General features: G+C 51.7%; 1 protein-coding gene across 3 annotated transcripts in view; it reads right to left on the minus strand.

Moving 5' to 3' along the window:
- The window catches only part of LOC133355248 (pyruvate kinase PKM-like), a 48,662-nt gene that overhangs the window by 14,035 nt on the left and 19,265 nt on the right, over positions 1–15,362 (minus strand). The window contains exon 1 of one of the 3 annotated variants that reach the window (XM_061572629.1): positions 791–927. The exons of the other annotated variants lie outside the window; for them this stretch is intronic. The gene's annotated coding sequence lies outside the window, so the exon portion shown is untranslated. Of the gene's footprint in view, positions 1–790; positions 928–15,362 lie in introns of those variants that run through there. 3 annotated transcript variants of the gene reach the window in all.

The following is a 15,362-nucleotide window of genomic DNA, read 5'->3' on the forward strand; positions in this document are numbered from 1 at the left end:
GATTTTCTGCTCAATTGAGGCATTGGTGCTCATCTCCAGTTTACAACCCTGAGAACAGGAGTGCACATTCCACATTCCTATGATGGGGGAAAGTCTATCCACAACGTGGTACTTAATTTATTGACCCCGAAGGGCAGAATGATGGGCTTTGTCCATACCTCCCCAACCACGATTTAAACTCACAACCGTGTGACTGTTGAGCCGCCGAGACACCTGGCCGGATCGCATACGCACACAAAATAAATAAGCAGGATTTTAAAAAATAAATGTATTCGGTTGAAAGAATTATCAACATTTCAGCCGACAAGACTTCCTTAAAAAATGTTCGGTTTGCAAAGAGTCTTAAACAAATATCTAGCGACAAAAGACATGCGTTAATAATGTATTAAATAACCCATTTATCATTGCGTAAGATTACCGCGGTAGAAAGTCCGCAGTAGGTAGGTGTAATACAAGACACACACACACACAAGTATTCGCATGCATACGAACGTTATATTCACACACATCCGAATACTGCTTTGCATCTATTGCACGCACATTTCTGTATGCGTGCGCGTGAATTCAATAAGACGGTGACGATGACAGACGACCCTGTATTTGTACCCGTGGACGAATATTTCTACATGCGCATTTGCGTATGCAACATTTTACACGTATAGCCTCGCAGGGCACGTATTATAAATTGGATCCATATGCAACGTATGCACCACCACCGTCGTATCCGCTACACTCGCGCCCACGCGTGCAAACACAACGGCAGGAAACGCCAGCGCTGAGAATGACAAACCTGCGAAGGGAGAGACGCAGCAGCAGCAGCAGGAGCGGCGAGTCTTCCGCGAGCTTCTATGAATGGCACTCGGGCTGAGACACGGCACTATCTATCCGGCCAAGCGGGTGAGCGGAACAGCTGTGACGTCCTTTTTAAGCTGCAGGCAGCGCACTTGTAACGTGGGGGGCGGTAAGGGTGGAGGGCAGGGGTGGGGGGCTCAAGGAGAGCGTGCGATGCGGGGCGGTAGGGGGAGGGAGCGGGTGGGCGAGGGTGAGCGAGTAGGCGGCTAACTCGATGGCTGGCTGACTAGAGCTAGGTTGGCAGCCTTATCGATTCAGGTTGTGGCTGGGAGAGTTGGAGGGGAGGGAGAATGGTTCCATGGGTAGGCGATAGGGTGGGTGGGTCGGTAGGTGGCAGGGTGGCGGCGTAGATGGCTGGGTTGGTTGCAAGTGATCGGGTTAGAATTAAGGTGAGCGAGAGAGTGGATGGATTTGGGGAGGGGATTAGGCTGGGTTAATAATGGTGGCTGGTATCTTGTGTCTCAACACAAATGTGAAAAGGCTCCGGTGAACATCGATTCATAAGCTCACAATAGATGTTGCATTTCACCGTGCCTGGGTTCTGTGTTTGTAATGGGTACTGGGCTAAAAAACAAATGTTTTTTTTATTTTACCAGGTAAGGCTTACGGAGCTGTATAGCTCTTTTGTTCAGAAGCTACCTGGCCACAAATGAGAGCTCAACGAAGGGACTTATCAAGTGGAAATGTACTGCAGCAAAATTACTCTAAACGCACGTTGATTCTAAAATGTCGAGGGGAAAAAATCGGAGGACCGGTAAAAAAAATGTCACGCGACCACAGAGAGAGAGAGAAAAAATGTCACGTGACCACAGAGAGAGAGAGAAAAAATGTCACGTGACCACAGAAAGAGAACATGCAAACTCCAGATAAACCGGCATCATGGTCGGGATCGAACCCACCACCTGTAAACCAGGCGAGGTATTTCACATTTTTCCGCTGTGGGTCCCCAGGTGGTATAGGTGGCTGGGTTCAGTGTTAGTGGTGGGGTTCAGTGTTAGTGGTGGGGTTCAGTGTTAGTGGTGGGGGGTTCAGTGTTAGGTGGGGTTCAGTGCTAGTGGTGGGGTTCAGTGTTAGTGGTGGGGTTCTGTGTTAGTGGTGGGGTTCAGTGTTAGTGGTGGGGTTCTGTGTTAGTGGTGGGGTTCAGTGTTAGTGGTGGGGTTCAGTGTTAGTGGTGGGGTTCAGTGTTAGTGGTGAGGTTCAGTGTTAGTGGTGGGGTTCAGTGTTAGTGGTGGGGGGTTCAGTGTTAGTGGTGGGGTTCAGTGTTAGTGTTGAGGTTCAGTGTTAGTGGTGGGGTTCAGTGTTAGTGGTGGGGTTCAGTGTTAGTGGTGGGGTTCAGTGTTAGTGGTGGGGGGTTCAGTGTTAGTGGTGGGGTTCAGTGTTAGTGGTGGGGTTCAGTGTTAGTGGTGGGGGGTTCAGTGTTAGTGGTGGGGTTCAGTGTTAGTGACGAGGTTCAGTGTTAGTGGTGGGGTTCAGTGTTAGTGACGAGGTTCAGTGTTAGTGGTGGGGTTCAGTGTTAGTGACGAGGTTCAGTGTTAGTGGTGGGGTTCAGTGTTAGCGGTGGGGTTCAGTGTTAGTGGTGGGGGGTTCAGTGTTAGTGGTGGGGGGTTCAGTGTTAGTGGTGGGGGGCTCAGTGTTAGTGGTGGGGGGTTCAGTGTTAGTGGTGGGGGGTTCAGTGTTAGTGGTGGGGTTCTGTGTTAGTGGTGGGGTTCAGTGTTAGTGGTGGGGGGTTCAGTGTTAGTGGTGGGGTTCTGTGTTAGTGGTGGGGTTCAGTGTTAGTGGTGGGGGGTTCAGTGTTAGCGGTGGGGTTCAGTGTTAGTGGTGGGGGGTTCAGTGTTAGTGGTGGGGGGTTCAGTGTTAGTGGTGGGGTTCTGTGTTAGTGGTGGGGTTCAGTGTTAGTGGTGGGGGGTTCAGTGTTAGTGGTGGGGTTCTGTGTTAGTGGTGGGGTTCAGTGTTAGTGGTGGGGGGTTCAGTGTTAGTGGTGGGGGGTTCAGTGTTAGTGGTGGGGTTCAGTGCTAGTGGTGGGGTTCAGTGTTAGTGACGAGGTTCAGTGTTAGTGGTGGGGTTCAGTGTTAGTGACGAGGTTCAGTGTTAGTGGTGGGGTTCAGTGTTAGCGGTGGGGTTCAGTGTTAGTGGTGGGGGGTTCAGTGTTAGTGGTGGGGGGTTCAGTGTTAGTGGTGGGGGGTTCAGTGTTAGTGGTGGGGGGTTCAGTGTTAGTGGTGGGGTTCAGTGTTAGTGACGAGGTTCAGTGTTAGTGGTGGGGTTCAGTGTTAGCGGTGGGGTTCAGTGTTAGTGGTGGGGGGTTCAGTGTTAGTGGTGGGGGGTTCAGTGTTAGTGGTGGGGGGTTCAGTGTTAGTGGTGGGGGTTCAGTGTTAGTGGTGGGGTTCAGTGTTAGTGGTGGGGTTCAGTGTTAGTGGTGGGGTTCAGTGTTAGTGGTGGGGGTTCAGTGTTAGTGGTGGGGTTCAGTGTTAGTGGTGGGGTTCAGTGTTAGTGTGTGGGGTTCAGTGTTAGTGGTGGGGTTCAGTGTTAGTGGTGAGGTTCAGTGTTAGTGGTGGGGTTCAGTGTTAGTGGTGGGGTTCAGTGTTAGTGGTGGGGTTCTGTGTTAGTGGTGGGGTTCAGTGTTAGTGGTGGGGTTCAGTGTTAGTGGTGGGGTTCAGTGTTAGTGGTGGGGTTCAGTGTTAGTGGTGAGGTTCAGTGTTAGTGGTGGGGTTCAGTGTTAGTGGTGGGGTTCAGTGTTAGTGGTGGGGTTCAGTGTTAGTGGTGGGGTTCAGTGTTAGTGGTGAGGTTCAGTGTTAGTGGTGGGGTTCAGTGTTAGTGGTGGGGTTCAGTGCTAGTGGTGGGGTTCTGTGTTAGTGGTGGGGTTCTGTGTTAGTGGTGAGGTTCAGTGTTAGTGGTGGGGTTCAGTGTTAGTGGTGGGGTTCAGTGCTAGTGGTGGGGTTCAGTGTTAGTGGCGGGGTTCAGTGTTAGTGGTGAGGTTGAGTGTTAGTGGTGGGGTTCAGTGCTAGTGGCGGGGTTCAGTGTTAGTGTTGAGGTTCAGTGTTAGTGGTGAGGTTCAGTGTTAGTGGTGGGGTTCAGTGCTAGGGTTCAGTGTTAGTGTTGAGGTTGAGTGTTAGTGGTGAGGTTCAGTGTTAGTGGTGGGGTTCAGTGTTAGTGGTGGGGTTCAGTGTTAGTGGTGGGGTTCAGTGTTAGTGGTGGGGTTCAGTGTTAGTGGTGGGGTTCAGTGTTAGTGGTGGGGTTCAGTGCTAGGGTTCAGTGCTAGGGTTCAGTGTTAGTGTTGAGGTTCAGTGCTAGGGTTCAGTGTTAGTGTTGAGGTTCAGTGTTAGTGGTGGGGTTCAGTGTTAGTGGTGGGGTTCGGTGTTAGTGGTGGGGTTCAGTGCTAGTGGTGGGGTTCAGTGTTAGTGGTGGGGTTCAGTGTTAGTGTTGAGGTTCAGTGTTAGTGGTGGGGTTCAGTGTTAGTGGTGGGGTTCAGTGTTAGTGGTGGGGTTCAGTGTTAGTGGTGAGGTTCAGTGTTAGTGGTGGGGTTCAGTGTTAGTGGTGGGGTTCAGTGTTAGGGTGAGGTTCAGTGTTAGTGGTGGGTGGTTCAGTGTTAGTGTGGTGTTCAGTGTTAGTGGTGGTGGGTTCAGTGTAGTGGTGGGGGTTCAGTGTTAGTGGTAGGGGGTTCAGTGTTAGTGGTGGGGTTCATTGTTAGTGGTGGGGTTCAGTGTTAGTGGTGGGGTTCAGTGCTTAGTGGTGGGGTTCAGTGTTAGTGGTGGGGTTCAGTGTTAGTGGTGGGGTTCAGTGTTAGTGGTGGGGTTCGGTGTTAGTGGTGGGGTTCAGTGTTAGTGGTGGGGTTCAGTGTTAGTGGTGGGGTTCAGTGTTAGTGGTGGGGTTCAGTGTTAGTGGTGGGGTTCAGTGTTAGTGGTGGGGTTCAGTGTTAGTGGTGAGGTTCAGTGTTAGTGGTGGGGTTCAGTGTTAGTGGTGGGGTTCAGTGTTAGTGGTGGGGTTCAGTGTTAGTGGTGGGGTTCAGTGTTAGTGGTGAGGTTCAGTGTTAGTGGTGGGGTTCAGTGTTAGTGGTGGGGTTCAGTGTTAGTGGTGGGGTTCAGTGTTAGTGGTGAGGTTCAGTGTTAGTGGTGGGGTTCAGTGTTAGTGGTGGGGTTCAGTGTTAGTGGTGAGGTTCAGTGTTAGTGGTGGGGGGTTCAGTGTTAGTGGTGGGGTTCAGTGTTAGTGGTGGGGTTCAGTGTTAGTGGTGGGGTTCAGTGTTAGTGGTGGGGTTCAGTGTTAGTGGTGGGGGGTTCAGTGTTAGTGGTGGGGTTCGGTGCTAGTGGTGGGGGGTTCAGTGTTAGTGGTGGGGGGTTCAGTGTTAGTGGTGGGGGGTTCAGTGTTAGTGGTGGTGTTCAGTGTTAGTGGTGGGGTTCAGTGTTAGTGGTGGGGTTCGGTGTTAGTGGTGGGGTTCAGTGTTAGTGGTGGGGTTCAGTGTTAGTGGTGGGGGTTCAGTGTTAGTGGTGGGGTTCAGTGCTAGTGGTGGGGGGTTCAGTGTTAGTGGTGGGGTTCAGTGTTAGTGGTGGGGTTCAGTGTTAGTGGTGGGGTTCAGTGCTAGTGGTGGGGTTCAGTGTTAGTGGTGGGGTTCAGTGTTAGTGGTGGGGTTCAGTGTTAGTGGTGGGGTTCAGTGTTAGTGGTGGGGTTCAGTGCTAGTGGTGGGGTTCAGTGTTAGTGGTGGGGTTCAGTGCTAGTGGTGGGGTTCAGTGTTAGTGGTGGGGTTCAGTGTTAGTGGTGGGGTTCAGTGTTAGTGGTGGGGTTCAGTGTTAGTGGTGGGGTTCAGTGTTAGTGGTGGGGTTCAGTGTTAGTGGTGGGGTTCAGTGTTAGTGGTGGGGGGTTCAGTGTTAGTGGTGGGGGGTTCAGTGTTAGTGGTGGGGGGTTCAGTGTTAGTGGTGGGGGGTTCAGTGTTAGTGGTGGGGGGTTCAGTGTTAGTGGTGGGGGGTTCAGTGTTAGTGGTGGGGGGTTCAGTGTTAGTGGTGGGGGGTTCAGTGTTAGTGGTGGGGGTTCAGTGTTAGTGGTGGGGTTCAGTGTTAGTGGTGGGGTTCAGTGTTAGTGGTAGGGTTTAGTGTTAGTGGTAGGGTTCAGTGTTAGTGGTGGGGTTCAGTGTTAGTGGTAGGGTTCAGTGTTAGCGGTGGGGTTCAGTGTTAGCGGTGGGGTTCAGTGTTAGCGGTGGGGTTCAGTGTTAGTGGTGGGGTTCAGTGTTAGTGGCGAGGTTCAGTGTTAGTGGTGGGGTTCAGTGTTAGTGACGAGGTTCTGTGTTAGTGACGAGGTTCAGTGTTAGTGGTGGGGTTCAGTGTTAGCTAGCGGTGGGGTTCAGTGTTAGCGGTGGGGTTCAGTGTTAGTGGTAGGGGGGTTCAGTGTTAGTGGTGGGGGGTTCAGTGTAAGTGGTGGGGGGTTCAGTGTTAGTGGTGGGGGGTTCTGTGTTAGTGGTGGGGTTCTGTGTTAGTGGTGGGGTTCAGTGTTAGTGGTGGGGTTCAGTGTTAGTGGTGGGGTTCAGTGTTAGTGGTGAGGTTCAGTGTTAGTGGTGGGGTTCAGTGTTAGTGGTGGGGTTCAGTGTTAGTGGTGGGGTTCAGTGTTAGCGGTGGGGTTCAGTGTTAGCGGTGGGGTTCAGTGTTAGCGGTGGGGTTCAGTGTTAGTGGTGGGGTTCAGTGTTAGTGGTGGGGTTCAGTGTTAGTGGTGGGGTTCAGTGTTAGTGGTGGGGTTCAGTGTTAGTGGTGGGGTTCAGTGTTAGTGGTGGGGTTCAGTGTTAGTGGTGAGGTTCAGTGTTAGTGGTGGGGTTCAGTGTTAGTGGTGGGGTTCAGTGTTAGTGGTGGGGTTCAGTGTTAGTGGTGGGGTTCAGTGTTAGTGGTGGGGTTCAGTGTTAGTGGTGGTGTTCTGTGTTAGTGGTGGGGTTCAGTGTTAGTGGTGGGGTTCAGTGTTAGTGGTGGTGTTCTGTGTTAGTGGTGGGGTTCAGTGTTAGTGGTGGGGTTCAGTGTTAGTGGTGGGGTTCAGTGTTAGTGGTGGGGTTCAGTGTTAGTGGTGGGTTCAGTGTTAGTGGTGGGGTTCAGTGTTAGTGGTGGGGTTCAGTGTTAGTGGTGGGGTTCAGTGTTAGTGGTGGGGTTCAGTGTTAGTGGTGGGGTTCAGTGTTAGTGGTGGGGTTCAGTGTTAGTGGTGGTGTTCAGTGTTAGTGGTGGGGTTCAGTGTTAGTGGTGGTGTTCAGTGTTAGTGGTGGGGTTCAGTGTTAGTGGTGAGGTTCAGTGTTAGTGGTGGGGTTCAGTGTTAGCGGTGGGGTTCAGTGTTAGCGGTGGGGTTCAGTGTTAGCGGTGGGGTTCAGTGTTAGCGGTGGTGTTCTGTGTTAGTGGTGGGGTTCAGTGTTAGCGGTGGGGTTCAGTGTTAGTGGTGGGGTTCAGTGTTAGTGGTGGGGTTCAGTGTTAGTGGTGGGGTTCAGTGTTAGTGGTGGGGTTCAGTGTTAGTGGTGGGGGTTCAGTGTTAGTGGTGGGGTTCAGTGTTAGTATTGAGGTTCAGTGTTAGTGGTGGGGTTCAGTGTTAGTGATGAGGTTCAGTGTTAGTGGTGGGGTTCAGTGTTAGTGGTGGGGTTCAGTGTTAGTGGTGGGGTTCAGTGTTAGTGGTGGGGTTCAGTGTTAGTGGTGGGGTTCAGTGTTAGTGATGAGGTTCAGTGTTAGTGTGGGGTTCAGTGTTAGTGGTGGGTTCAGTGTTAGTGGTGGGGTTCAGTGTTAGTGGTGGGGTTCAGTGTTAGTGTTGGGGTTCAGTGTTAGTGGTGGGGTTCTGTGTTAGTGGTGGGGTTCAGTGTTAGTGGTGGGGTTCAGTGTTAGTGGTGGGGTTCAGTGTTAGTGGTGAGGTTCAGTGTTAGTGGTGGGGTTCAGTGCTAAGGTGGGGTTCAGTGTTAGTGGTGGGGTTCAGTGTTAGTGGTGGGGTTCAGTGTTAGTGGTGGGGTTCAGTGTTAGTGGTGGGGTTCAGTGTTAGTGGTGTGGGGTTCAGTGTTAGTGGTGGGGTTCAGTGTTAGTGGTGAGGTTCAGTGTTAGTGGTGGGGTTCAGTGTTAGTGGTGGGGTTCAGTGTTAGTGGTGGGGTTCAGTGTTAGTGGTGGGGTTCAGTGTTAGTGGTGGGGTTCAGTGTTAGTGGTTGGGTTCAGTGTTAGTGTTGAGGTTCAGTGTTAGCTGTGGGGTTCAGTGTTAGCGGTGGGGTTCAGTGTTAGTGGTGGGGTTCAGTGTTAGTATTGAGGTTCAGTGTTAGTGGTGGGGTTCAGTGTTAGTGGTGAGGTTCAGTGTTAGTGGTGGGTTCAGTGTAGTGGTGGGGTTCAGTGTTAGTGGTGGGGTTCAGTGTTAGTGGTGGGGTTCAGTGTTAGTATTGAGGTTCAGTGTTAGTGGTGGGGTTCAGTGTTAGTGGTGGGGTTCAGTGTTAGTGGTGGGGTTCAGTGTTAGTGGTGGGGTTCAGTGTTAGTGGTGGGGTTCAGTGTTAGTGGTGGGGGGTTCAGTGTTAGTGGTGGGGTTCAGTGTTAGTATTGAGGTTCAGTGTTAGCTGTGGGGTTCAGTGTTAGTGATGAGGTTCAGTGTTAGTGGTGGGGTTCAGTGTTAGTGGTGGGGTTCAGTGTTAGTGGTGGGGTTCAGTGTTAGCGGTGGGGTTCAGTGTTAGCGGTGGGGTTCAGTGTTAGTGGTGGGGTTCAGTGTTAGTGCACGGCTTGGCTTGGGGCGGGGGCGGCTGCGGTCTGGAGGGATGCCGGGACAATCGCCAAAACGCAGCGACGTGCTCAGCCACATGATCGTCGCCTGGGCGACCAACCCCGTCGCCACGGCAACCATCCGGGGAGGACCGACGGTCCGCAATGCGTAAGCGCCAGCCAATAGGAGCAGGCGAGGGGCGGCCGGAGGATTTTCCTTCGGACGGACGTCAGCAATGCAAGCCCCAACGTGGATCCGCTTTAAAAACGTCATTTGCTTAGCGATACTATAAATACAAAGCTCATACTTACTGTAATATTCATACACGCGTGACGATGTGCGTGTAAATTCAATGACGCATCCTATTAAATGACGGATATTCTATTACGGAAGTATATATGGTACACATATACCGGGAGGCACGAGTGCTCGTTTGTAAAGCCTTAAGGCAGCGGTGGAAAATGTAACGTTCCCATTGCAGGGATGGACGCACGCATGTGGAACTTCTTTCGCACCATACGTAGCCAACCGTGCTACCAACGGGGCAACCTGTTGTTGTTTCCCCGCAAGGTGGTGCTGATTTTATTGAGCCCCGGAGTTACGATGGACTGAGTGATGCGCGTCTAATATAAATTGCATACGATGCTTGTACGAGAGGTGAGTTTTACGTACAACATACAAACAGTCCATGTATATATATAACGCAATATTTAGTCATAGGGCTGCTGCGTTTAGCAAACTTAATAAAAAAACTCACCATTCGTCAGTAAAACTGTGGCCATAAAAAGAAAACGTACAATAGGCAACGGTTCAGGCAATGGCCCTTTTTCATGATTCATGGTTCATGAAGGAGGCCTATTGCCCAAAACGTCTGTCATAGATTCATCTCATTTTAAGGCCCCACGGTGTTCACAAATGTGTCGAGTTTATGTCACATACATAAAAAGTACATTAATATGAATGGAATATTAGCAAGTCATTATTTAAGTAGACATGTTACAATACCACACATATACTATGACACGAATATATATGGTATGCATACAACACGAGGGATTGGAAATATAATACGATATTTGTAATGTGCCACACCACGCATTACAAACTCTACAAGTATACATCGATACAAAGACAAATATCCCCCATATAGCCTGTAACAGACTTATGGGGCAAGTGCTGTTGGCGAGCACCTATGAAGGCCTGCACAGCACACGAGGGGGTGGGTGGCGATGTTTACACATCGCAACAGGTACTCATTTGAGGCCAAGTTGGCCTACATTGATACACACACGAGTCCACGTGTACATCATTCGATCCAAATTGGTTTTATGGGCTACATCCTGCTGATGAGACTCGAGGTAATCGAAGCCGGCCCAGGGTTTTTGTTGCTTAAAAATAAAACAAACAAAAAAGACACTGCTGGAAAATAACTAATTTCAAAAGACCCAGGGGAAGAGAAGACCTAAGGCCAAATGGAGGTGAGAAACTGCCAGGCCAGAACCTTGCAGATCGCTGTGCGTCTCCTGGGCAACAGTTCTGGCATTTGGCTAAGGGGAGAAAGTGTTGGTCGCGGCGAGTTACGGTGGTGGGTGGGTGGTGGTAGCGGTAAGGTACGGTAGTGGTGGTGGTAGAGGTAGTGCCGATGGTTGGTCGTGGAGAGGTAAGGTAGTGGTGGTGGCAGCAGTGAGGGACGGTGGTAGTGGTGGTGGTAGCGGTGAGGGACGGTGGTGGTGGTGGTAGCGGCGAGGTAGGGTGGTGGTGGCAGTGAGGTACGGTGGCGGTGACATCCACTGCTGTGGCGGCGATGCCTTTCGGCACGAGGAGCTGGCCGCGTTCGTCCATGTGTAATGAAGGCAGGCACTGTGCACACACGCGGCAAGGCTGGGAGTGGGGGAGGAGAAGCGAGCTTCTTGCAGGGATCCAGCTAAGAAGGGGCGATGAACGGAGCGGCTGTCTGCAGTGGAAATTCCTTACTCGCCAAGGTCACCTATTAGAGCCAACGTCAACGCATTGCAGTCGCCTTCAACAAGGCAAAAGGCGCAGCCTTGCAATGACCTGCTCGTGACACTGACGGCAGATCGTTGGAGCTGTTGGGAGGAGCACCCTGTAGTAGCCAAATGTCTTGGGATGGTGGGAATACCCACACTTTACCCCACCGAGCGCACGAGACCTGCCAATCAAATACCATGCACCCATTTAAAACTTGCAAGGGGTCCGTCGCCTGAATGCAGGTAGAATTCAGTTTCAGAAAACTATTTTAAAAAATATTTGTTATTTTACCAGGCTAGGCCCACTGAGCTATAGAACTATTTTTCAGAAGTGACCTGGCGACAAATGATAGCTCAACGAAGTGGCTTATCATGTGTAAATTTAGAGCAGCAGCCAAATATTCTAAACGTGTGACGTTGAAAAACCAGAGGACTCGGGAAAAAATCCACACAACCACGGAGGGAGAGAGACACAAACTCCAAATATACAGGCGTCAGGGTCGCGATCAAACCCACGACCTCCTGCATACAAGGCGAGGTAGATAACATCTCGCCACCACGGTGTCCAAAACGGTGGTCAAGCTAAACACCACTGTTGAGAGAAGAGCTAAGGGGGGGAAAGAAAGCCACCATTGCCCCTTTAAGCCTGGTCCCCAGAGGTCGCAAATGGGTTTTGATTCCTTACCCGTGCCCGGCCGCACCAGGGTCGCAAACGGGTACCCGTACCCGGCCGTACCCTACCCGTACCCGGCTGGGTATGGGTATCGGGTACCTGATTGCGACCTCTGGGATGAAGCCATGTTGCAGGCGCGGGTGGGTTTATTCTAGGAAATTGAATTGTGAGACGAGACAAGACGTTGGGAAATAAGTGACAAACAGTTACTCACCAGTGACTCACGGTCTACCCGTACCCGGCCGCACCAGGGTCGCGTACGGGTAGCCGGGTATCGGGTACCCGGTTGCGACCTCTGCTGGTCCCGTTGTCACAACATGACGGCGACAAGGAGCGTAGAGCCCACGAGACGACGAGCAGAGTGCGGGGGACGAGACGCGGCGGGGGCCCGGGGGAGGGAGGAAGCTGGGAGCCAGGGGTCGTCCCTCGGCCAGGAGAAGCAGTGGGACGACGAGCGGCGACGGCACCAGGGGATGAACCCGCCACGTCCTTCGCATCGGGGTAACGTGCGGTGCGCGGCTCGCGGCTCGCGTTTCAGAGTTCAGTTTGTAATCTCGCTTCTATCCCTTTCCCTTTTTTTTCCTTACGCAAATTTAGTTTTTTTGATCCCGACAACCGCGAGGATGCCTACCGTACCCTGGAGAGTGCAAGAGGCGCGGGATTCGTACGGCGCCGAAGCACGGCGGCATACCGAGCCGCCGCAACTGCAGAAGCCCAAGGGGAATAATTAGTTTGCGGAGAGAGGGAGAGGTGGGAGGGGAGTCTTGGTCACGGGCAGAAGGAATGAGGAAGGCCTTGAGCCTGGACTTCAATGGGGGGCAGAGGATCACCAACACTGGCGCTGTGGCAGAGGTTGCAACCGGGTACCCGATACCCGTACCCTACCCGATACCCAGCTACCCGTACCCGGCCAGGTACGGGTACGAGTAGCCGTTTGCGACCCTGGTGCGGCCGGGTACGGGTAGGCCGTGAGTCACTGGTGAGTAACCGTTTGTCACTCATTTCGGGTAGGGTACGGGTAGGGAACGGGTACCCGTACCCGGCTGGGTACGGGTACCCATTTGCGACCCTGGTGTGGCCGGGTACGGGTAAGGAATCAAAACTCGTTTGCGACCTCTGGGCTGTGGGAAGGGAGTTCCAGACTGTGGGGGGCAGCGAAGGAGAATGAGCAACCAACCTCCCACGGAGTGACCAGGGGATGGGGTCCACAGAAAGCCTCGGTTGAGAGAGATTGCAGAGGTAGCAGGGTGCGTGGAGGGGGAGTAGAGCGAGATAACAGGGGAGAGGTAGGCAAGCACGCAACTCTATTAGGGAGCGTGGCGTTGGTATCGGGAGCCAGTGGAGGATTGGAGTAGCGGGGTGTGATGTGGACGCGTGTAGAGGTGCAAACGAAAAGTCAAACTAATTTTTAACGGTTTAAACGCGAAGTTACGTGGGCGAGAAGCAACACGTCCCCCATCGTGCCTGTGGCGACGAGCACGTCTTACACGACGAGCACGTCTTACACCGCGCGCCCACGAAGACCGCAACACGCCCACAAAACGCGCTGCAGCCAGTCACACTTTCAGAGGGGCTGGGTGATTTAAGGGTGGGGGTCACAGTGACTTTGTCGGCTTCGATTCGCGACCATCGGATGTGTTTTTACTTGCAAGACGCCACCGTGGGGTAGTTGGCGTTGCAGAGGTGGCAAGATCTAAACTACCTCGCCTGGTATATAGGAGGTTGTGGGTTCGATCCTGACCCGATGCCTGAATGTGGAGTTTGCATGTTCTCCCCATGGTTGCTTGAAATTTTCCTCCAGTTTTGTCCACATTTAGAATCATGTGTTTGAGTCTTTGGTTGCGATAAATTTCCAAATGATAAGCCACTTGGTTAAACTATCATCTGTGGCCAGGTTACATCTGAAAAAGAGCTATAAAGGTCAGTGGGCCTTACCTGGTAAAATAAAAATGTAATTTAAAGATTACTGGTTCGCGGGAAATCTCTGCCCACCAAGATCGGCAGGTCACGCTGCGCCCTTATGGTGGGGTAAAGTGTGGGCATTCCTGCATCTTCCGAAACGCTTGGCTCAGCGTGGAAGAGTAGACAAAAACACTCTAAGACGGGGCTCTCTGGAGCACCCTCTGGAGGGTGCCCCACCGGCAGTAGCGCAAGCGAGCAGTTGCAGGGCTCCGCCTCTGCCTCTTACCTTGAGTTGCGTTAAAAGACCGAGAGTGGAAATCACAAGTGGGCCATCGATTTTGTAACAGCTTTGGGAACTGGCAGAAGGAAGTGACCGTGGGGATGTGGTTGCATCAACGGCACTGGCCATCATGACCTCCTGACCTTGACAACGCGACCCAAATTTGGATTAATAGCTTAAAAAATATACATGTAATCGCAGAGATTTCCTGCACAAAATGACAACCACTGTTGAATCCCTCCCTTCCCCGTACGAAATAGAAATCATTTTATCTATCCCTGAGAGATGATGGGCTGAGTCGACCCATGTCCGAGCAAAATTTGAAGTCGCAAGCTTCCAATTGAGAGCCGCTCGCTCGCTCGACCGATGAGCCACCCGCCCGGTCTATATAGCGCGTGCGCAAAACGCAATCATATCAACCACAATGTTGACAACACAAAGCTTCATCTTGTTAGCGGAGGTGTCCCCCCCCCACCCCAACGATGAACTGAGCGAGCAGTTCCAGGTTTGCGCCTCTAGAATCCCACGCTGGCTTTCACCTTGGTGCGAGCAAGCATCCGAGCTTTCGGAGAGCTGCAGTTTATTTTTAAATCCGCTAATGCGCATCCATCCGCTACGGTCTGCAACTCACAACTACCGCCCCCACGCACGCAGCTGGAAGTATAAGCAGAGCGCTGACATGGTGAGATCCATTATAAATCGGCACTTTGTTTCGTCACCAAATATTATCAGGGTTAATGCACGACTAGATTAAGTGGCTACAGGCACACAGAGAGAGAGATAGGTATACTGGATGTGGTGTGCAGGGTTGCCAACTATGTCTGGGTCGCTGCCAGATTGGATTATCCGGCATGTGAAACCTAACCACGGGCACCGAGACAGCCATCCTGGATTTTGTGCTGAAATATTTTCTGGGTCTCAGACCAGGACAGACCCCGGCTGAAATTAATCCCCAAATACAACGAGGATTTGCTGCTGAACAATTGAGGACGGTGCGCAAACATAACGTCCAGCCGGGAGGCAGAGCAGTTATACGCACATGGGGCTTGTGAGCCAATGAAGTGGACACCGTAAAAAAAATTCACTTTGATATTTTGAATGTGTTTTTTTTCCTATCCCACTGAACAGTGGTTTTAGTGGCATGCACAGTATGAACACAGCAACCGACAGCTACAGGACATCTGTGAAAAAGAGCTGTATAACTTCGTCGGATTCCTCCAGTAGAAATAAATATTCTGTTTCTCAACCTCAGTTCGACTCCGAAGCGACGGCTAACATCAAGTTGGGCGCCACCGTTTCACCAACACGCATTGAACAGTCAAGTAAAGAAATGGTCCAAGAATCCCCGTGGTTTATACGTGGGAAGACTTTCATCCAGCAATGGATTGACAGGGCTGCAAATTATTACTTTCAAACAATTATTGCTGGGTTACCAAAGTAGAGACAGAAGCATTCGCGTTTGGATCTCTTGCAGAAAAAGCAAGCGCGCCCTCATCGCACGTGCGGGAGACTGGGCTGCGGAAGATGACATTACAGAACTACTTCTGAGGTCCTCTCATCGGCTTTTAATGCACACGAGGTGGCACTTCTCCTTCTCACAGGACCTGCTAGAGACAGTAGTCAACTTGGTAACGGAACAGAACGTTCCTTCGCTCTTCAGAACCCGAATAAAGTAAAAGCCCTAGTTGCATGTTTAATAAAAACAGTACAAGCAAAACGCACGTCCTTTGAAAGGTCACTCCTCCATGCGCTTTTTCAGTTCCAGACATCAGGCCCACGATGTACAACATGGTACAACCCGAAAAACAACGGATACCTACCAAAAAAATCTGATTCTTACACAAACACACACGACTTGATGCACCTCCCCGCACCTCCGATTAACACGGTTAGCTACGTACAGTGCAGAAGTAGTTGAACATACATGCATACGATGCACGTATCGTGATATTAAGGATCGATTCATTGATGCGCCGTACCATCGCCGTCCATCGGTGGC

Source organism: Lethenteron reissneri, chromosome 50, assembly GCF_015708825.2.
Source record: "Lethenteron reissneri isolate LAM-NWPU_2019-01 chromosome 50, ASM1570882v1, whole genome shotgun sequence".
Taxonomy (NCBI): Eukaryota; Metazoa; Chordata; class Hyperoartia; order Petromyzontiformes; family Petromyzontidae; genus Lethenteron; species Lethenteron reissneri.